Genomic DNA, 24,818 nt, shown 5'->3' with positions numbered 1-24,818 from the left:
GATAATGCTAAATATTAAATCACGAACTTTGCAGAACCTTTAATAACTACTTCGATTTAATCTTTTTGTACACTTACTTACTAATTTGTATAAAAAAGGTTATATTGGCCAAATATCTAAAGCAATAAAGCACTAGATGAAATCTTTATTGCGTTATTGGAAATTGGTCTGATTGGATTCTATCTTTCCACAGCTTATTAGAAATATTGTACGATATATGGGTTTATTCTGGGAATCACATTCCCAACTTGACTGTAAATACGACCATCCATGCTGCTGCAGATAGTGTGTTTGCTACCACTTTACTTATAAAATAATAGATTGTTTCTAAAAAATTATTATTTTGTATAAAATAATTTTAATTTGTTTCGAAACAAATATTATTGGTTTTAATCATTTGAAGTTATCGAAGTTTTTAAATACAGATAATGCAAAGCATTAAAGTCCTTTAAAGCACTTTAAAGTCCTGTCGTTTACGTGTTCTTCAAATAGCCAATAAGTATCATGCGGTGTTACCAAGCTGTAAGCTTGGAGGCAAATTCAATACCAAATAGAATCTGTAGCCAGATTTCCGAGGGTAGGAGATCATAAGTATCATAAATGTTCTCATATTTGGCAGTTCCACATGAGGCTTTAAGAATAGCACGTGGTTTTCACACAGTTGTTTTAAATGAACAATAACTATTTTAAAAAGCGTTATACATTACAACAACCATGTAGAAATAATATTTTACAACAGCGGTAAATACATAATATTATGTGCATGACAAAGAGGAATAAATATTGAGCTAGCATTCGCAAAGAGTTTGCAGTGACATCTTACCTTAAATATAAAGACAGAATACTACGTAACTAATATGAAAAGTCAATAAAAAGATAATTTCCTGATACTTTTTAATTACTATATATAACTTTAACAATTATTATACATGATATTATAAATTGATTTAAATTAATTTTTATAGCTAGGTATAGTTATTTGTAGGGAAAGTAATGCATCAAAGATAATAATAAAATAGTTATTTATGTCTTATCGCTATTTATACAACTCGATGTACCTACCCGAAGGCTCAGCCGTAGAGACATTACTGCCAGATCTAAAACTAATTACATGGAAATTAAAATAAAGAAAATAGTCTTATATGATTGTTTAAATAAGATTAAAAATTATTTTAAAAGTAATGTGTAAAACACAAGACATAAGAGATATGTTAAAGACTAATATTTATTTAACGATTTTAAAACATCGGTTTGAACGGATTCTATTTATAATTTTAAGGGAAAAGACGTGTTTTCCTACATAAATGTATTTTTAATGTTTATTCCCCGAGTTAAATAAGGGAAGATTGATCGTCAAAGTACTGAAAGAATGGCTCTTTCAGGTTTTAAATTAAAATTCTTGACTTTCTACCGTCGGCTACATTTAATTTCCTTATGAAAATATTCCCGTATTTTCATCACAAGTTGGTTCTGTTTTTAGAACCAATGTGTTTTTAATGAAACTTAAATTTCACTTTTATTTCATGTTTATCTAAAAATATAGTAAACAGTGTACGCTATTGCAACACCGAAGGTGCGTCAGTATTGCCGGAGACATTCATCATCAGTCGTGTAATTTTGTTTTGTTACCAGATGGAGGCTATCTAGAGGGATGTCTCTAGTTTGTCGCATTAGAGCAGGAGAATTTGTTAAGAAACCAAAAATGATGGAATAGTTAAGGCATTGTCAAATTTTAAGAAACACTAACAGAGTCATTCTTACTGTATTTGGACGATAGTTCTTAATTTGCAAACTATAAGATATAGTGAAATACGTTACCGCAAAAAAGTCTCTTATAGTTCATAGAATTTACCCAAATTTTAGTAGTAAGAAAGGATATTATTTGTAAGTGAAATATATGCTTCAATCCTAAATAATTTAGTACATTTTCTGATTATAGTTTTAATATTTATGAAAAAAAACGCTTAGTAACTATATACTGTAAACATGGAAACTATCAAACAATTTCTACTAAATTTTAATTTGGCATAATATATATAAAAAATCAGACTTACGCTACCGTTATTAATTACATATTTGCGGATTACTACTCAAGTAAAGATAGTAACACTATCAAAATGTCACAAGATCACATTTGAGTTCGTAGTGCTCTAACGCTGTGTCAACCTAACGTAGATGGCATTCTTTAGTGTAAAATGTTTCGTTGTATATATATATCTGAAGAATATAACAATACAATTTTAAATATATCAAAACATCGTTTTAGCCTTATATCCTGATATTTATTACGTTAAAATTAAATGTTAACATATTTTGACAGTATTCATCATCCGTTCAATGTGGCGCATGTTTTACACTCTAAAATTGATTATTATTCAAATAAATGTATATAAAACTATTCATATGTGAATGGACTTCTTATTAATGAAAATGAATCGTTAAACATGTTCCTAAGCGCTAATCTAGAGAAAGTCAAGACCAATTTGGCTAATTATTTTTGTTAATATTCGTTAAGGTCCGAAGTAGGCTTCTATGGAGAAAAACACTGGGGAGGTTTGTAATATACTTTAAATGTAAGAAAAAATATGACAATACTCATGTTTTATAATAATTTATCCGACAATAAACAGCTGTTAACACTATAAGGTGTAGGGCGTAAAAAGGCTCGTAAATTTGTTTCAATTCTAGGCCATATTAAGTATAAATTGCTTTGATCAATAGTATAATACAGACAGCAAAGACAGAGTTACCATCTAACGTTCACACCAGATTGATCATTGCAAGTTAAAAACATAATGTTTTGGGGCTATTTAAACACTGTTATAAAACCCATTCTTATGAAAAAATCTGAAAAGTACGCACATAAAGTACTCGAAACTCTTACGCTTCCATCACATTGTTTTGTATAGCATTTTAACTGTAGTTTAAGGCAAAATAGAAGAATAAAATTTAAGATATCGCAATATCTTAAATTTTATATTACATATATTCCTAGACTATATATCCTAGTCTACTGTCTGAAAATCAACAAGATATAACTATAAACGTATTGTAAAACAATATTTTTACATGTTATATGAACTTGTTATATTTCACCCTTATACCAGAAGAAGTACTTTTTGGCCTTAGTAGGTTTGCCAGCTCTAAGTATGCATGACATTCTTATAATGTATGTATTTATAATTAGTAACGTGTTTTTCTTGCACATAGTTATACCAGAACAGTTTAATTTTGTAGTATATTACGTACATATGAAGTAATACCGCACTATGTAATAAATCATTTTCACATATTCCTTAATATTTAGCTATTTAAAATAATAAACTATGAACACAACTGGCTTTTGTACACTACTACTTCAGTACTAATTTACAAAAATAAACTCGCTTGTTACAGTTTTTTTGTGTGACCCAGTCATGATATTTGGATTGAGTGTGTAACATTATATTTGACATATTTATATGTAGCTATTATATGTACACATTATTCGTGTTATATATTTGATTTTGTAAACAATATGTATTGATGTTTTTATTAAACTGTAATATTCTAATACCTCCCACGATTTCAAGCACAACGATATTATAAGGTGCATTTTATCCTGCACAAACGGGAAAGTGAGGCCGTCTACCGCGGATACAAAGAACAGATATCCAGCTTCCGCCGCGGTCTTGTGGTTTACCAGCATTGTTGCTTATTAATATTGCAACATGTGGAGTTGGATATAGTAGGTGGATAAACCGCTCTTCTGCTCTCAGTTTTTTTAACAACACGTGTATAACGTTTTCTCTCATGTTGATTGTTTCTTGGTGGCACAGACGTAAATCTTTATATTGATGAAGTACCGTACATGAAGGTACAAATTTGATATAAACTAAAGGCTAACAATTCAGTTTTTAGTTACGTATTCTTTTTATTGTTCAGTTGGTATTCATAGTACCAACTTTCATTCATGGTATTTACCTAGTTGAAAACATATTACATAGACAACTATGCCCATTCTAAAGGTTTAATTGCAGGAAAATATTCTGGTAATAAGTAGATCCACCAGTAAAATGTTTAAGCAATGATAAATAATAAAAAATGCACCGTTCATCGTTTATATGTACACAAAACACCTTTACATAGCATACATCAATTTAGATAATTCATCCTGACTGTAGGCTAGATGTTGTGTTGCACTCACTATATACTGCCAAGTAAACAGTTAAGCTAGTGGGCACAATTAATAATTAAATTGGTTATGTTGTATAAATTGAAATATACTATCTTTATTGGCTGTGCTTCGATTTTGTGACACATTGAATACACAACTTGTCCATAAAATCTCCATCATACTTTATCAAATGATTTTTCAAGTCAAATAATGTATATTCCTATTTTGGTTAGTTTACCGTTACTAAAATATAGAGTAGATAATCTGTATGAAAGTTTCTGTAATCTGCATTATTTCGTATTTGTACAGAGTACGAATCCAAAAATAAGTACCAAATTTATTGAATGAAATCGTAGTCCGAAAATAATAGAATGTTTTATTGTGTAGAACATCGCTCCCAAAACCTCTGCTGATAATTCTTCCTCAAGCTAATCTACGATATAATTTTAAAAACCTATTGAGTTCAAATTATTATTTCCATGAAATATAGGTGATCTTTAATGTTATTCAGGGTTTATACGTACGCTACGTAATATAGGTGAGATATTTTAGATATTATAAGATACTCTTCTTTTATAAATGTTTTAATTTAATTTTCCATAATTTTTTATTATATATATATATTATAATTTATTTTAAAAAAAAAACCAAATCTCTTAAATTATATAACCACGAGTTTTGTAATGACTGAAACAATTGTTTCTTGGGTTATTTAATTTCAGACAATTTTATAAATACATTTTGTTATTAGCATTTTAATTGAAAATAATTTAATGTACTTATGTAATAATTTTAACATGCACTTTGCCACCCCCACGTGCTTGAAAAGTATTACACGCTGTTCACTTCTCGCTTTGCCTATGAACTACATTTGTTACAGTGACTGATTCCAAATATTTAATGGAATATTTTAAATTGCTATTATTATTTTTACATTGAAATTTTTTCCATGTCAATTTTCTACTGAGCAGTGAGCGAAGCAGTGTGTCAATTTTGCTGCGTCACCGCTAATCTACACAACCTACCTTCTTATCGTCGGACTGTGTTCTTTGTCCACAGGATGTCTCATTAGCAATTCTCTAGATTAGCAGTTCATTCATACATTTAAAAGATCCTTTTCGATGATAAAATTTTTCTCTATGGAATTATACTCATTTTATAATTATAAACATTAGTTTTATTATAATATAAAAAAGTAGTTTTATTTGTCTTTGGTATTACTGAACCATGAAAAATGTCCGGAACTTCTGTTACTTTCACACACAGGGATACGACACATAGTCTTGCGTACTCCTCTTTTATATCAATAATAAATCTCATATATATGTACTGAAAAGCGAGTGTAGTCTCTCAAGGATTGCGTAATCTATAGTTAATTTAAGAACATTAGTGCATTCTTGCCTGTGCAAAATTAAATATCTGTGATAGGACTGTTAATCGTGTGTCTAGAGAAAATGTTCTACTGACAAAAATCACATTATGAAAATAAAGTTCACTATTACACTATAAGTATCATTTACTGAGAGTGAATATTGCATTTGTGCTACCTTTTTATACCTCTCCTGATAAAGTTTCTATGTACTATACTATTATTATAAACATTAAGAATAGTTAAAAACTATTTACTAATTTTAAAGGACACAGTTTATTGAGAATACGAATAAAGAATATAACTTAATTTAAAGTCACAAACAAATATATAACTGTGTTTTTGTGAGGTTTTGCAATATAAAAACTTTCCTCAATATAAATTAGAAAATTTAAATATGGTAAATTCATTCGTTCATACAATATATTTATTTTTTTAAGTATGGGTTTTTTAGGTAAATCGGAAGTTTTCATCCAGGTATTCCTTTATACCAAATATTACAAAAGCTATCTATTTTTATGTTATGAATACAAAAATGTATGTGTGAATGTGGCATTGTAGAATAATTGTCGACATTGTAGTAACAACCACGACTTTTTCTATACGACGTGTTTTATTACGGGAAAGTAAAAGTTTGAAGTTGAGATTTTTTTACATATGCCATTAAATTTAAAAGGCCTTTTTAATACAAGGACATCACTTGACCCATTATCATTAACATTCTCATGTTAAATCGTATTAAAAAAAGTAAACTGGTCGTTAATTCTACAAAATAATTTCATGTACACACTTTAATTGTATAAAATGCAATATTAAAGGAAATCTAGACCTCTTACAAAAATACAACATATTATCCTGGTGAATATGACAGATCATAATTGCAAGGAAATGCTTTTTTGCAATCTTCAGCGTGTCAGGAAAACTAATGAGATGTCGGTGGTTCCTCTACATTTCTAAACAATACTCGAAAAATGTGGTTCAGTTATTTCAAAAGTTATATTTAAAAATAATAAATTAACGTTATTACCGGTTTATATTTTCTTTTCAGTTATTTATAAACGTATGCAGAGCCTTGCACTTGGGACGTCACTACGTTATGTTGTCATAAAAACTGTGTTTTATATTGTATTCCAGGAAACATTTTTGAACCAAATACAAGTATGTAAACCTATACTCCGAGAAAAAGTTTAAAGCGTAAATGTAAGTGTAGGCTATGTTGAGTATCAATAGAAATTCTTAACGAAACAAAATCCTTAGTACGAAAAAATAAAATAAAAATTTGTTAAGGACTACTTTCATTGTAAAAAGTAAAAGAAAATTTAAAGAACTCTGTGCATCATTAAAATGTGTAAGCTTCTTACAAATATTTGATTTTTTTATCTATATTTAAAAACTTTTACTATACTGACAATTGATCCAGCAAAAGTTAAAAATTAATATCTAAATATAATTACTACTTATCTTATTTTGGATATAATTTATGATGTACACATGTATAAATACTGTACAGGTAAGCATTTTGTTTGCGATGTTCTTAGGGCATAAAAAATACAATAATATTGTGTCATTCCATGAAGAATTAAAGACAGGCAAATATAGGTAAAGATAAAAATGTGTATGGTGTCTTTATCTTTACATAAGCTATTAGACCTGAGGGTGTCACGTTTTTCTAAAGTGTAATGGTTTAAGTTAATTACAATTTTATATTACATCTTAAGCTGAGATATAAACTTTTTGTATAAATAAAAATATGTTACGCCTTAAGGTGTCCTTCGTGTACATACATTCAAATATCATAATCATATTTTTTACAGTTTTTCTTTAGGTGTTATTTTAATATGTTCCTAATATTTATTTAAATGTTTACCATGGTACTAATATCATGTCGTAGAATAATGAAACATTGTTTCCTATATATCTGTCCTAAGGGCGTTTCTTGTGTTGTGAAAAGGGTAAATTTGTTTCCAACCGTACATTATATTGCACAAAAATTATCTTATATTCAAATCTATCTTACAATGTTTTAATATTCTTATATAGAATTAACTCTTTTCAAGTCTTTTATAGATTTGTAGACATATATCAGTTACTCGTATATAAAAATTAAAAAATATCCATGATACATAGTACATAACGAAACTATTTTATTCGTTACAAAAAGTATGAAATGAACTGCAGAGGACCAAACAGCAAGTACCACCAGTATGAGGTACTTGTGTAACCTTCTGCCAAAGGTACTCTGTGATATGCCACTTGCTTCACATGATTAATTAATGGCTTGATGTAGAGTAGCTTTTAAACTTTCCTCACATTTCTATACATTGTGAGGTTTGATATTTCCTAATTTACTTAAATTTTTGTGTTCGTAATAGTGTTTAATATTTTTACCTTAACCGTGATAAGGACTTATAGGTTAAAGTAATGAATTTATAAAAATCATTCACCAAGTAAGGGAATTATAACTGCAATTCCAATTTAAAACGTCATAAAAAAGAGTAATAAAGCAAATGAAACAGATCAGTTTATAAAACTATTAACTTAAACCTAGGCTTTCTTGGACAATCACGTCTTCTGTTATGTTGATTAGGTTTTATCGGTGATCCACGTAAGCAATGCGGAGCGTGCCTATACATAACTAGCGATATGAATCAATCGTAGAAGAGTGTAACTGTGGTACGACTACTCCATTTTCATAAATATCTGTAATTTGAAAGAGCATCTTATTTCTTTGAAAATGACATACTGACTTTACACGAAGTTTTTCAATTCACGTCAAATAGTTTAGTGAATCCAGTTACGCTTTCTTTAGTTAGTTATTTTAATAGCTACATGATTCTAAATAAACTGATGGATAAGATACTTAGTACACTGTATTTCTGGATGTAATTGTGTGATTGCTTATGTGTCTACGTAATAATCTTACGCATGACTCTAAGCAATTCGCTTAAAATCTTTAAGATTCTATAAGCGCAACGCGATTCGCACGTTTTTGCAATGTCTGACGCACTATTAGATATCAAGAAGGCAATGTGTGCCTAGATAACACAAATAATATACGTAGTACAATAAATAAATGTAAATTTCACGTTGGTCAAAATAATGGTACGTCCGAAATAAGCATCATGCAAAGACTAAATTTACTCGTATGAAGAGGAAATTGCGGGTTATATCTCAATTTTAAAGATAAAAAAAATCTAAATATGTTATATGTAGGTTCATTACGCGTGTTACTACTTACCAAATAGTATCATGAGTAAACATTCACATTTTGATCTGAAAATGTGTTATTCTGTATTTTCTCGTTACTGTCATGGTTACCAATTATATTAATGTAGGATATTTAGAATTCTGCATTAAATTTATGTGGCAGTGATGATGTGTGCCTAGCTCTCCCTATGGTATTTTCAGAGTGTCGTCTGAAAGTAACCACTTCGTTCCCAGGCGACACATTCTCTGCATTGTCGCAGGCGACACAAGCACGTCATTACACGGAGCCGTATAAACAAACGCCGGGCCTCAGGGAACTGTGGCAGGAGTATCTTTCTCAAGTGTACACCGTTTTTTGCTATATCGGGCTTCCTCTTACCTCACGATGATCTGGTGCAATAAACAATGGCGTATTTCAATCCCAACCAAATGACACGCAAGTGAAAATAAGCTTGATTAGAACTAGCAAGGAATGGGGGAGGTTCCTCTTTCCCTACAATCTAACGTTTCCAGATCTCTACAGGTGTCTCACACGTATAAAGGGGTTTTGAAAACCTCACCTAAGGCTCTTTCCAGTCAAATAAGGTCTAGGGCCAAGGCGCAGGAGCGGAGATACAAAAACAAAAGATACCAAAGAGACCTTGTCGACCTTGCTGCTACCCTCAATAGCTCTGAAGACACAGAGTTTCGTGGGCTAACTATTGAGGTGAAATTCACTCAGACTTCCTAATTTTAAAGCCTCTGCAGTATACTTTCCTCGAACACCTCAGCCATCCCTTTATGAGACACTAACCCAATTGCAGTGAACGAGGGGAAGCTGGTACCACGAAATCAGATTCTAGAAGAGAGTTAAAAAGGATACTAGCATGGAGAAAAGGGAAAAAGCGGATCAATCCCTTAAAAATAAAGCTTCTCCAACCACTATGCAACTCAGTGAGGAACAGTGCCGTCCCGAAAATTTAGTGGACCAATTCCCAGGTCTGAAGTGATCCTATCACGCCCTTGGACACTCGTTCAGTTCTGGGTCAGCCCAAGACTGTGGTAAAGTCCATTCGACGGGCTCGGAATGGGGAATTCTAAGGACTGGCTGGTTTTGCTGTGGCCCTTAGGAATGCTCTTGGAAAAAAGAAATCTGTCTGGACAATAGATCTCTTTGGTTTAATTGTCCTGTCTTTGGTTTAATTCGTGACCTTGACAGGATTTGGACTGATGAGGGGGTGACGGAGCCTTATCAAGAAGGTCATTCCTGAATTTTCGGGGAAGGCAGGGATATTGAAGGTTTGGTTACTGAATGAAAGAGGAGTCAATAGTGAATGGCAGTTGTCGATTTGGCCAAAATGTTGCCAAAAAGTTGCTGGTTATCCATCATCTGAGGATCAGATGGGTTAAATTCAAACTCAGAAGAAGTTGGGTTGCCTTTAGTTATTACCAATGCCTCGATTACGGGCACTCTTCCCGGGACTGAAAGTGATCTGACTGGAGTAAAAACTGCTTTCGGTGTGGTGGCGAAGGATATAAGAAAATAAACTAAACATATAATATCTCCTGTTTCTGGAGGACACAGCTCTCAGTTGTTACTCTTTAGGGCATTTACGAGCTTCTTAGAAAACTGCACTCGAATAGGCAAATCACAAGTCTCCGTACTTTGCATCCAGCAGTGTAACACCTGAAGATCCAAGGTGGCTGATGATCTTTTAAATCAGCTTTATCAAGAACGAGGTGTTTATGTGCTCCTGATCAGTAAGGGATCATAGGGAGAGGAAATCGATCCGGATACGTCACGGATACTTCTGCATTCTGTGTTTGAAGCACACAGGAAGTATAGATGCGAAGTCACAGACGTGGCCGTTGATTCGTCTGGGTAGTAGTTACATAAATCTTTGGGATTGCTTTACCACCCCCAAAAAGGCCATTCAAGCATTATACATAGGCCGCGGTAAGATAGATAGACAGGAGGAAATCGTGGTTAGCACTGAAGAACACATCATCTTCGTAGGTGGATCAACGCTTGGACAGTGAAATGGGGAATGCTCTCTACTAAATCTCTGGATAAATATATTCTGGACTTTGCCAGTGGGGCCGGACTCGTTTCTCTAAACGACGGCGGAACGCCCAAATTTTGGCAGAGAGGCAAATTCCCCAACGTGACCATTACGTCTCTCTGCTCTCGTGCTCTGGTTAGAGAGTTATGGAAGAATGCACTAGTAGTAACCAACAACTATCGCCCTATCGTCTCTGATGTACATGACGCACAACATGGAGTTCCCTGATCACGGGGAGGGTTAAAACCGATAAGCTGGACGTGGCTCAGTTCAGCCCATTTTATCCTACGGAGAGCACATGGCGATACTGATACGTGTGGGTGGGCAGGCGCAGAGGCAATAGTACCCTGTAACACCCTGGATGGGAACTAATTGTCTCAGCTTGTGACCAAAAGTTATGTTTTTTTTATTCCAAGATACATGTTGTGTAAGACAGTGTTTATTTTTTTATCAGCTGCATATAAATGTATGACCTGTTATTGAAGAAATTTTAATGGCCTAAAATATCAAAGTTTTCTAATAAATATTCATTGCTTTTTTATAACAATTATAATAGTTTATTTTAAGTTTAATTTATGTAATAAATGAATAAATGTTAGTATTTTTAAGAAAACCAAGGAACGACCAGAAGAGCTAATTTTATAACATCATTAGTAATGTCATGTTACTTTCAGTTATATTTTAATAATTTTAATTGACCCTATAAAAATTACCTTGGTAATGTAATGTTTATATTAAAAAATCAGCCTATACATTTAGCACCTATAGCGATGCGTCCATAGTTCGCTCGAGAAACAAACCCACCTTAAAAGTATTCATCCGGATTGACAGTGGGTACTTATTAGAACTATGAGTATTAGAAACACTTTGGCATCACACTAAATTTTTATTGACACTGGTATTTTTAGGAACAATAATTATATTTCTATCAAATAAAAAAACATTAGTATATCTAAAGAAAACGTAAAAGGAAGTGAACTAACTGGGTTCACTATAACAAAGAATCTCAACATGTCCGGTGAGTCTGCTTATGGTGGTGGGATTTAAAACATTTTGTTTTATTATTGGTAAAGAACTTTGTATCACATTGTCTGAGAATATGTAAAAGACTTGCTTTCAAGACCTGATATATCATACTTTATTCTTATGAGATCAAAATAAAGGACCAAATATTATGAGGGTTCCACAGATACCCTGTCAACCTGATCTATTATTTTCAATTATGAGTAAGCGTTTTCTTATGAACAAATGCCACGACCTCAACGAGGTCAGATATTTTGTAAGTTATGTAAAAGATCTTAAAACGAATCTAGATATTTAACAGAAAATAATAATTTTCAAAAAGATCTGCAAATAGACTTCAAACAATTTACTTGACTCACTTTAAATAATTATCTGTGATGTTCGGTATATTTAAATTTATTTTTTATTACTTGCTCTTTCATATTATTTTATACGACGCAGGCATTTGATTGTAATACATTGAAATAAAAGGTAATGTTTTTTGCGAAAAAATTAATATACTCAATGTTAATATATCACGTGAACTGATAATATTCAAGCATTTTCAAGAATGTAAAACACAAGGATTACTAAGACCATGTTGTGTTACAAGCTTAGCTGTAGATAATTACAAAGTTCCAAGTTTATGTATTTATTCACGAAATATTCCCTTGACTAATACGATTTGCTAATGCTCATATTATAATGCTCACATATTATAAGGATTAACATTAACTTTAATCTAACGTGATATTGCCGTTTTGGAAATAAAGGCTTTAGCAAAATTGAAAAACCACAAGTTATTTTGTCATCGAGATATTATTCAAAAACAAAAATACGGACAGACAGAAGGTCAAACCTACGTATTGACAGAAGAAGCATTTTGCTAGCCTACTGAGTGTTAGAAAACTATGCTAAATTTCAAGTCTATAAATCAATTTCTTTTCTCGAGATATCGTAGAAATGAATTTACGTATACAATACATAGAAATGTAAGCTTCGCTAGCGTGCAATTAATGCATATAGAGCAATTCATTCTCTTAATTTAGTTGTTTTCTATCCTGAATTAAAATTTAATATTGTAAAATTTCAAATAAAACTTTTAATTTTTTTATATTATGTTTTGGAAAAAAATGCACCAAAATGATATTGTATAGACAATCCAAGAATCTGATTATCTCAAAATCGATTTTCCATCAGTTTTATATTAGTTTTTATTTTACATTATATTTTTTTAATTCATTATTAAAAAAAAAAAAAACGAGGGGCCTAATTATTTAAGCGATTAAGTAAAGGGTGGTGATTTATATTGTTTTATAAGTAATATTACGTAAAGTATTTGAACTTATATCTTAGCAAAAAATTACAAAAAGTAAATTAATAGAGTTTTTAGACTAATATCATTATTATTTAATTGTAATTGTACGAAATTAATACATTGTATTAACAAAAGGCATTCTATTTAGATATAATATACTAAATTCGTAACCATTGTGTATCCAGTCCAAAACTATAGAGTAACTTACAGTGCTTTATTAATTGTGTAAATGATACCTAAGAAAAAATCAATAAAAGTAAAAAACGTCATTGAAAATAATCGAGGCAAGTCATAGAACACAGTTATTTCTTATATACATTTCATGGCATTACGTTCTTTTATTAAACACTTAACCAATAGGTTCTTCTCTTTGGCACTTAATTACGAGATTTGCAGATTGAAAATTTTTGTTTAAACAAGCTTTGAGATGTGTTTGTGTGTATTTTATAAAACATTTATTCAACACAAATCGAATTTCCATTATTTATTTTTGAAAACTTTTGAAAAAATTATAATTTAGCTTTATATGAACAACACAAAGACGATATAAATTAAATTTTTAAAGTGGTTTTTTCTTTAAGCGTTTGTTGCCATTATCTAAAGTACATCAAATTCAAGATAAAAAGCTAAATATGCAATAATCCTGCTCGGTTTTTGGAAAGAATCAAACAAAGTTCTACGATAGTGTCAAAAATAGAAGTAAAGCCCTATAATAACTCTTGAAACTAAAGCACACAAAGCACATAGTAACTGGAATTACTTGGACAGTTTCCAAGAAAATCGGTAATGTCCTTTGAAAACCCACACCTAAATCAAGTATATAAGAAACGGTAATAAGGGCGAGTGTGGCTCAGCTTTACAATGGAACCCAATTATCAGGGATTACGGATTGGTTTTAAATTAATTCTTCATCTCTACATGAAAATAACTGAATGTGTTATAGAACAATAACCATTTATTTGGTTTCAGTTAGGTCTATTCGACTTGAATTTACACTATTTATTATTATGTGTTTTATGATGTAATCAATGGTTCAATGATTTTTTTAACTGCGCAGGTTAGTATTTTAATTTCCCTAATGTAACGTAGTAGCTAAGGACTAGTACTATAGTTAGATATATACGGTAAATAAGTTAATTTTTTTGCATCCATACTTATAAAAATATTGTTATCGGAGCAAATTTTAAAACAGATTATGGAAAGCCGTAGAGAAACATATGATTGGCATTAAATGGAATAATGTACGTCGATAAAATTGTTTATGTTTAAGCTAAGGAATAAAATCTCGCTAATATGCATTGTTTTTAACATATTCACACACAAATTCACCATAAAATGACACAATATTCAGAATTCGATATGGAATGAAATATATTTTTATATTTTCGTTGTTTCCTACTTATAGTAAAAATTCAATTTATCAGTATGCTAAAGAAATCTAGACCTCGGCTATTTTAAATTATGAAGTAAGGAAAAGTACTGTAAATGGCCATACCAAATGAAATAGACAGACTTGATATGAAGTACTCTCTCAACTATAGATTTACGTCACAGCTTCTGAAGGTGCGTTGTCCTGCAACCAGTCGTTATCTATAAGAATAGTGAGCAAAATTGTGTAGTTAAATAAACTATCACTCTCCCCAGTCAATTATCTGAACAATTGCGGTTAGTTAAGAGGAATTCAATTCTTGATCGTCTATTGGATTGTCTGCACGTGAATAAAAATATATTTTCTGTACCCGTAATCGGTCCTATTAGACAGGTAAAAACCTTTTGCATCAAACCTTTCCAGGAATATTTTCTAGATACACTTTCACTTACAATAATTTATGCATTTATTTATTCGATTGATCTATTTTTTTAATATTCTCATACATATGCTCAGTTTTAAACTCATATAAGAAATAATTTTTATTTGTCTGTGTATAAGAAAGATGGGTTATTTCTCACTCCACCGATTAAAGTAAATATCTTTTTTAATATAGTAACTGTTATATTTGCTGTATTCATAGATCTTTTTATTTCGACTTTGTCAGTCTATTTGAGCTATTAAATCCAAAGTTTGTCTAAGGAACTTGGTGAGAGAACTAGTAGAAACGCTCTTGCATATTGAATACCTAATTACGATATATGTCAAGGCTACTTGCTCTCCTCTTAGTAGGTGCCATCCAAACTAGCAAAGTTTGTTTAGGCATCCACCCTGACCTATCTTACTGATCAGTGCTAACCGGCCATAGCTTTTGCGTGTAACTTAATGTCTAAAGGCGACAAGTTCGATTAAATACTAACTTGTTTTTGTGAATAAGAAAACCTTTGAGTGTGTTGATTCACTATATAACCAGTATTAATACATCAAAAATAAGTATTATTAATATGATGAATTGTTTTATAACAAATAAACTTATTATTGTATCACATTACAAAATAGCACTTAGATATTATTCTCGACTTTTACGAACTATATGTAAAATTTAAGAATGCATTTATGGTTTTGCAGAGTAGATTTCAGATGTATATGGTACTGAATCTGAATAAATACATCAAAGATGAAAAAAAGAAATATAGTGATGTCTTTATAGACATCACTTTTTTCCTAATTTTATAATTAGGAAAAAATCGTAATACTAAGGAAATGAGTTATTAAGCTAAGCATAATCTTTGGATTTAAGGTTAACCTAATTTTAAAGTAAATCTTCTCGAAAGCCATAAAGTGTTATGCATTGATGTCAATTATTAGCTGAGTAAAACCATATGCTTCATTTGAACTTTTATTAAATTGGTAATTTAACGTTACCAAATAAAATCACTTAATTCTGTTGAGAACCGTGCAATGCTGTTGTGATGATATGCACATGTTTTTTTCTTCTTTTCTACTAAATACAAATATAATTACTTTTATATAATTATGCAAGAGTTTACAGTCCTGTAACAATATTATAAAGAACCGATTGTAGATTCACGTTGATTCTGATTTTGGCCATGAAAGTCTAATATATTTAACTCATTAAAATTAGGTACGTTTTGTCTCTAGTTTTCCACGTAACTAACTGTTATGGAGCAGAGGATAGAGCCAGTTAAAATAGTTTATAATCTAGTGCTAAACTCTCTATTTTAATATTTTAGACGTTTCAGTATACAAATTTTAACCTACAGTAATATCATACATTACTCTAAATGCTTCATCACTATGTTCTAGCTATATTTCCATAACAGGACATTGTGTTGTATTATAACAGCTTTTTCAAGATATTGCAGATTTTCTTTAACAATCATATACATCTGGAGTATAATGACTCATGGCTTTAAGAGTAGATTTCAAACTCGCACATAATCCTTGCACTTTGTACCAGTACTTTCCTTCAAATAAATTTCAGCCTTAACTTTATTGTGATTTTTAAAATTCTTTCACGCAGAGCCTTGACTAAATGGAAAACTTACAAGAAACAAAAAGACAAAAATGTATGTCCTCTACGAAGCATAAAATCACAATAGACTTATTAAAGTTTAATAAATTCATGTAACCCCAATATTTAGTTCTGATTAGCATGGAAAGTTTAAATTTGCATAGCATAAGCCGATATTATACATTCAATTAAAAGAAAAATTTTAACCGACCGACGAAATTACTTCAATAACAAATAATTCTTTTGAAAGCTTTTCGGAATACGATGATAATATAACCTAAACGAGTGTTATTTTTATCTTAGTATATAATTTAATAATAAAATTATTTTATATTATCCCCCTAAAAGTACGAAATCTATAATGTTAAGGTCACAAACAAACAATTTCTTATAAAACAGGGAAAAATACTTTAAAACATTCAAAAACAAACATTAAACGGGAACATTATTAGACATAACGCAATCAACTGATGGAATGAAGTATGTTGGTACAAATATTTCTTATTTTTATGGTAGTTTAGGTTAATAAATTGAATAGATTAGGCGAATGGTTATGACAAACTTTTTATTGATTTACGGTTTAAATGTTTATAATAACACCCTAACAATTAAAATTCATGATGTCTTTTTCAGTTTTCACTCTACACTCACCAATATTACTCGTAAATTTGTTGACAGAACATGTTAAATTTTTAAACCGGAGAATTAAATAAGTTACAGCGATGATCTTGTTCTAGAACATTAAGTCTGTAATACAGTATCTCTGAACAAGATTACCAATCACAACAAAGTGCATTTCCTAACAAACCAGCTAATCCACATAGCAAACAATGAAAAGCAGCTTAGGTTCATCAGTGCTAGATACTTGTAATCCCAAGTTAATAACATATATACATTTATAAAATATTAATATATATATATATATATATATATATATATATATATATATATATATATATATATATATACATATATATAACTGTCTTCATCGCAATATTTATAGTCCAAAAACCTCAAATTGACTAATTAGCACAATGAAAGACATTGCACGGAGTTAAAATAACATAATGAATCCGAATATGTAAAAATTGGAATCTTATCCAACTGCGACAAAATTTGAGGAAACGAATTCATAAAGGAATGGTCAAGGTAAAAAGATATCACTGAAATTTTGGATGATAGGGCAGTAGCCTGGGAAGGTATTAGCCAATGACTACCACAGTGCAGTAATTCGTTGGTATTACATCAGGACAAGGTAGAATCAAACTACACCATGTGTCGCGTAACAGTATTTCGCTGAGGTTGCATGCAACATCTTCAAGCCTATATGTCTTTTACGCATTAGGTACGCATTAATATATGTTACAATGTCGTATGATAGGTTTACTTCTAATAGAATTTGCATTAAAACGTAATGAATTTACGTGGTGGATATCAATATCATGTTACAGTTATCGACTATATTTCTCACTACTAACTGGTATATGAGTATAGTGTATTTCATGACTAGGATTATAATTATGGTTTGATTAAAATCCATTATTAAACTGAACATATGATGAATAAGAGAAAATAAAATGCGTTAATGTTTTAATATGTGGGTTTTCATATACTGCCCTTCAGAAAGACCTCAATACTGGGTCTATGACGTATATATATATATATATATATATATATATATATATATATATATATATATATATATATATATATATATATATAAACAATACAAGTTCATTTATTCCATGGTTTTCTTGTTAAGATCATGTTTATCTGTAGTATCAAATATAAAAATGTCTACTAACGTTTAGCCAAATCCCATATTCCATCACTTAATTCAATGCTAATCGTACGGAAAGGAAGGATCATACAAAATATAAAGTATATATGTTAGTTCCTTCTCGAAATATCGTGGGACAGATCTAGAACGGAATTCCAATAATACTCTATAAAAGATTATATTTCATACATTCGTTCAGTTTATCATGAACATTCCAACATAGAATAGTGGAGCAAGGGACTATTAGATTGTGACCAATATCGCATTAATATTATGTTAAAAATCGTATAACTAAAATTAAACAAATACTGTTGAATTTACTTTTAAAACATTACAACAACAAAAGTATAGTAATAAGTACTTACTTCCTGAAAAAACATTATGTAAGAAAAATACTCCAGGTTACAAATGTTTAGAATGGGTAGTACACAATGACTGATAAACGTGTTATATATTCATGTTTATTACAAGAGTGACGTATTTTACAACCAAAATTAAGCAGTTTTTCATCTTCAACAATTTTATTTAATAATTATGTACTTTAATAGGAGAGTCTAGCTAGTTTATAAACAATCCAAGGTAAACTGCCTCTGGATTAGAATCGTTCCTGAGTTACCAGCAGACATGACGGATATAGTTCCAAGTCATGAGCATAAAGTGCCGACTGGCGGAGTTATAGCCTACTGAAATACAACGCCTGTGTTATACTGTAACGTAACTTGTTAAACGTAACCGGACTAAATAAAAAAAATTTTAATTTCATATTTAATTTCAGTATACAAAACAAAGTTCCGGATCTACGTTAATAAGAGATATACATTAAAAAAAACTGTTCATTCTACCAGTTAGTGCTTATTTTAAAACGTTTTCTACCACATATGTTAAGCATTGATGAAACCAATTGTAATAACTGATCAGTGGAGTAACTAAGGGGTTAAGTTAAAAACCCCTGCGCTAAATCCCCAAACAGTTTAAAATACACTTATACAATACATTGAATTTGTTTGAAATACATCAATAAAACCTTTTCCCTTGAAATGTTGCCTATCTAATTGGAATAAGGTTATATTTTTCAGATTTTTTCCATAACCTCTTCAACGTGATATGGTCTTCAAATCAAATTCATCCTCCAAAAGTGACATTCCAATTGCGCTACTCGTATTTTTATTTATATTATGTAGCCTATTTTGTTTAGGTTTATTGTTACATTCTACCAGCCGCAATGGCGGTTCATGCTAAAAATTTGTGTGATAATTCAGTTAAATGTTATGAAATTTTCTTTCCTTCTTTCTTAACGATGTTGTTGTGAACATATTTAGATGTTGGCATCGAAAACATTATGATGTAACTATACAATTTTGAACTGTGACAGTTCCAGCTGGATAAACCGGCTTTTTACTTGAAACACCAGCCACCAGACAATTACTTGATGTTGAAACTATAGCAGTGTTAATGATAACAATTGACCTGTTTGACGAGTGTATATTTTACTGAAAATTGACAAACAAAAAAATGCAGTGGCATTTTATTTATTTTTAAAATTTTTTTTTTAGCGAACGTATTATAAAAAAATAGTTAATTTCTTACATTTTGATTAGGAAAGAATAAAACTTTTTAAGCACATGCACCTAATGAACCTTAATACAAATTTCTTATATTATACATAATATAAGTTAAAGTGTAATTATTACAACAAACATCACGGTTTGTTATAAAGAACCCAAATCATCGCATATCACAGATATCACGAAAATAGACATTGCTTGGCGAACGTGTCATAATAACGAATAATATAATCCTGGTTATATTCCTAAAGTAATCCTTGTATAGTATCCATATTTATGATTCAAATGCGATTGCGGAACAATTTATTTTAAATTGAGAATTCGGCAATTTGCCAAAATTATCCGATAAAGATCGAGATTAAAGAAATTAAGTACAAGAAACAGTCGAAAATTTAAAATTTTCTCAATATTGTTTTAGAGTTAACTGAAACAATACTTTTTGCTTCATAATTTCCCTATCATTTCATTTTGTGACAGGATGACAGGATTTTGGTCATTAAGTACAAAAAAAAAAAAACAATACGATAAAAGGGTTGATTCAGAACAAAATTCGCTGAATATTGCTGCTTTAAAGCATGCGCACATGAAGTTGGAAGCAGGTACGTCACTCCACAGATTAGAAACGCTTGAATTGGGCTTCATACAGTGAAGAGAATGTTTCCAGTAAACTAATTAAGGCTTAAAAATAAAATTATCAGACAAACCTCTAGGTAATCTTTTCGCCAACATGTCTCCCATTTCTAGTACAACTATTACCATTCGGCCACCCACTACTAACATTGATGAGTTTGACGTTCGCAAAACCCTCCTGTGCGTACATTATGGTTTGAGCAGTGCACCTTTATTATGGAGACTGTGTATCGTCTTATCGTAGATTCTCAGTCACTTGCTTTATTTGCTAAACGTAACCATTTTATACAGGATTTTTCCGGACATTTGCCATCGTTCAGTGAAACAATAAATCAGTAACACTACGTTTCGAGATCTGCAATCTGATCTCTTCTTCAGGTAAAGAACTAACCTAATACATAATATTACATTATTTTAACCTAGTTTGTAATATTATGTATTAGGTTAGTTCTTTACCTGAAGAAGAGATCAGATTGCAGATCTCGAAACGTAGTGTTACTGATTTATTGTTTCACTGAACGATGACAAATGTCCGGAAAAATTCTGTTTCCTTCACAATCCTTCCATCGTCAAAAATAACCTTCAAACAAAGAAGCATTTTATACAGTTTTGAATTTGAAATAGGTAAATTATCGTTTTACATTAATTATTGTTGTAATGAAGAACGTAGTTTCTATTTTCAAAATTTAGTGTTAATTTTCTAACATATCTATCTTAAGTCAGATATCCCATTAGCAATATTATGATGTCCAAAAAATTTGAAGTTGCAGGTACGTCACTCCACAGGTTAGAAACGCTTGAATTGGGCTTCATTAAAAATTACTGAAATGGCTAAGTACTTAATAACAGAGCTCCACAATGAAACCAATATTATTAAAATTTGTTTTGGTTAAACTTTACTAAATTAAACTTTATTACGAAACAAATATTTGCGACACATCCTCGTTTATTAGGCTTTCAAATTCAAACTTAGCCTAAGACAGTGTAAAAATATGCCGATGGTCTCTAAATTGCTTTCTATCATATAAAACTCAAATTTTCCATAATAAAAATAAGGTTGCTGTTGAATAATTATGCACTGAATTACAATAATATTAAAATTTATTTACATTTAAAATTGAAACAGTTTTTTCTTTTATGATAAAACCAACAATTTCTTATTGACAATTAAATTTTATCTTCTTTTTGTTAACCTATCTCTTCCTAACAGTTAAGAAAGGAAGCAGTGCTTGCATTATGAGAAAATAAATTTATGACGATTCCTACAGTGTTAATTGTGATGTTATAAATTGTTCGCTTGTGTGTAGACAAAAGAACCCTTTACTTTACAAACAATTTAAATATTGCAAATAACTAGAGCTACCTTTAACGCCCATTGAAGTCCAGGAGCTGTACAGGATATTACTGTTAATGTCTTAACTGAGAAATAAATCTAGCGGGGGCCCTCAACATTTTACACAACCACGATTAAGAATAGTGAATAGCATGCTGTTATATGTTATTCACTTGTGTAAACATAAAAGAACTGTTGACTTTACAAACAACTGAGATATTACGAATAACTCGAGCCACATTTAATGTTCACTGGAGCCGGGAGCTCTACAGGATATTACTGTTAGTGTTTAAATTTAGAAGTAAATCTTTCATTCACGTCCAACATTCTATACAGATATGATAAAAGTGTAACGATCAAGTACCTTGTCATTTAAAGATAATTGTGTGATGCTACAGGTTTCTCACATTTTCACATGTGTAAGGATACAAAAACTGTTAAATTTACTAACATCTTATTTGATGTGAATAATTCGAGCCACCTTTAATACACACTGGAGCTCGGCAGTCTACAGGATATTACTTTTAATGTTTAAACTGGGAATTAAACCTCAAGGACATGTCTAACATTCTACATAAATCTATAAACTGCCATCATCATATATCTTATAATGTTCTTTTTTTATTTCTGAGGCATGTTTCCTTCTTATTTGAGTTATCACTATTTTTACAAAATAAACAGTGCTGCAGTTTCTTTAATTCTAAATGTTTTTATTTCTAAATTCATCCTGCTGAAATGCCAAGATATCTTTAAATTTATAATAAAGTAATATTGCTTCTATATTTTACAGTAAATAACTGTTTTTTTATCATGTTTTCATGTATAAGAACATATTTAGAAACTTTAAGAGTTTGTTTCATATGTACATCACAGTCCAAGTATTGAGGTCTTCTACACCATAGGATATGATAGTGAACAAATTGAATCGAAACCCATAATATCATATTTATATTTCATCAGGTAACTTCGTGATGTTTTTAGTGCAGATTCTTATAGAAGTAAATGTAATGGATTTTTGCGACAATGTTGCCTCAAGGATAACATGATAGCTCTGTTAAAAACCATACTTTATACTCCCATAATCCATAATCCTATGACTGAATTTGACTGACATGTTTTAAAACTTAATTTCAACGCTCTTCGCATGTCAACAAGTATTTTGAATTCAGATGTTCATTTGTTCTTACACAGTTAAAAAGTAGGCAATCGCTAATTTATAGCCATATTTTCGTTTGTAGGAAACATGTGTTGCTTATTGAAGTGGTGCATAAGACACAAAATTAAACTAAATTATCCGTTTGTTAGACATATCCAGAAAAGTACTTGACAGTTTTAGATTCAACTCCCTACCCTACTGTCACAACTATCCGCAAAGCATATGTGATTGTCAGGCCGTCGCAGTAATCTCCGACAATACATTGTAATCTGTACTGACCTGTAACCATAAACAAAGGTTTGTTTTATGAATATTTAATTAAAAATTTTATTATAAAAGGTATTAAGATAAATTCATATATTCTCTAACAGCCGTAAAATATGCTATGTTTTATGTATAATTAATCTGCGTCCTCTAAACACTGAACAGACTCGGTTTATTTCATAATACACGCTTTCTATTTAAAATGATTAAATACGCTATCTTTATCTTCCATATAGATAAATATACTTCAAAAAACTCTATATTTGATAAAAAACATACAATATTGTTATAAATTTAGCAGCATTCTACTAATTTTAGATTATGAACCTAATAATTTTTTAACAATGTCGATGTACAATATTATAAAGATATTTACAGGTATACAGACTCTCCCTATAAAATACTTTCTAATAACCTTAAATTAGTAAGACACCTTAAGTATGGTATTAATATTTTAGCCACAGATCACACTTCTATGATTCATTGGACAGTGGCAGATGTTATTTTTGTTAATGTGTAAACCTCGTCAGTTTAGATATCGGGATTTATATGTTATATTATACATTGAATTTATATTACTGCTATGTACATCGAAAATGTAAAATTTTATATACATATATATTACTTATATATAAAATGGGTAAAATTATTTTTCTTCACTTCAAATACGTTATATATGAAGGAATCGTTAGCAAACAAGATTTTAAAAAGAACATAACAACTGGAAATTTTTTCCTGTTGCCTCACTCGGATAAGTCTAAATTAGTTAGTTAAACTACTAGGTAAGATTAAGTAGAAACGGAATACTCAGTCAAATTCCACAACGAGTTGTGGATCTTGTTGAAACTTGTATATCGGTTAAAACTTTCTTTGGAAGTTAGAAGCGTTGAAAATAAAATTAATTGTTCTTAAAGATGGTTTGGTATTCTCATCACCTTCATCATTTCCATTCTATATGTTTTTAATTGTGCTAGTTTGGGCAAAACTGGTTACAAGTATTTAATAGAAAGGGAAGTGTTATACGTAAACTATCATGAACACTCAAATAATTTATGTTTATTTATATATTATAAAAAAGGTAGAAAATGTTTTAAATTACAAGGTAAAATTAGGAAAAAAATCTCTGTGGTCTAGGTAATAACAAACACAGAAGTTTAAAACCTAATTGCAATGGAAATAAAAGAACTACAGAACTGCATCAGTTTAAGATAATTTAGCTTTGCGTTTATGTTCATAAAAGGTATAAAACGTTGTGTAACAAATAACTTTTATAAGAAATAATGACGGCAATTATCTGAAATCATGTTACCGTTTCAGTGACCTATTATTCTTACATCCAGGAAACCACTGATAAGGTAGGATAGATGTTACAATACATAATAAACGGTATTGCAACCAACAAAACATTGAGGGATATCTTAGATTACCCGTATACGATTCCAAAACCAAATTTTTAAAATTTCCCCTAAGAAAGTAGCTAATCATAGCAAGTTTACTACAGTCTAAAATGGGAAGAAAATTAGTTTCGAAGAATATTGTTCTTCATTTTATGTATTTTAACAATTTTACATTATTCAAACTAATCCCTAAGC

The sequence above is a fragment of the Homalodisca vitripennis genome, chromosome 5 (assembly GCF_021130785.1).
Source record: "Homalodisca vitripennis isolate AUS2020 chromosome 5, UT_GWSS_2.1, whole genome shotgun sequence".
Lineage (NCBI taxonomy): Eukaryota > Metazoa > Arthropoda > Insecta > Hemiptera > Cicadellidae > Homalodisca > Homalodisca vitripennis.
The sequence above is the reverse complement of the archived record's forward strand: the minus strand, read 5'-3'. Positions refer to the sequence as shown.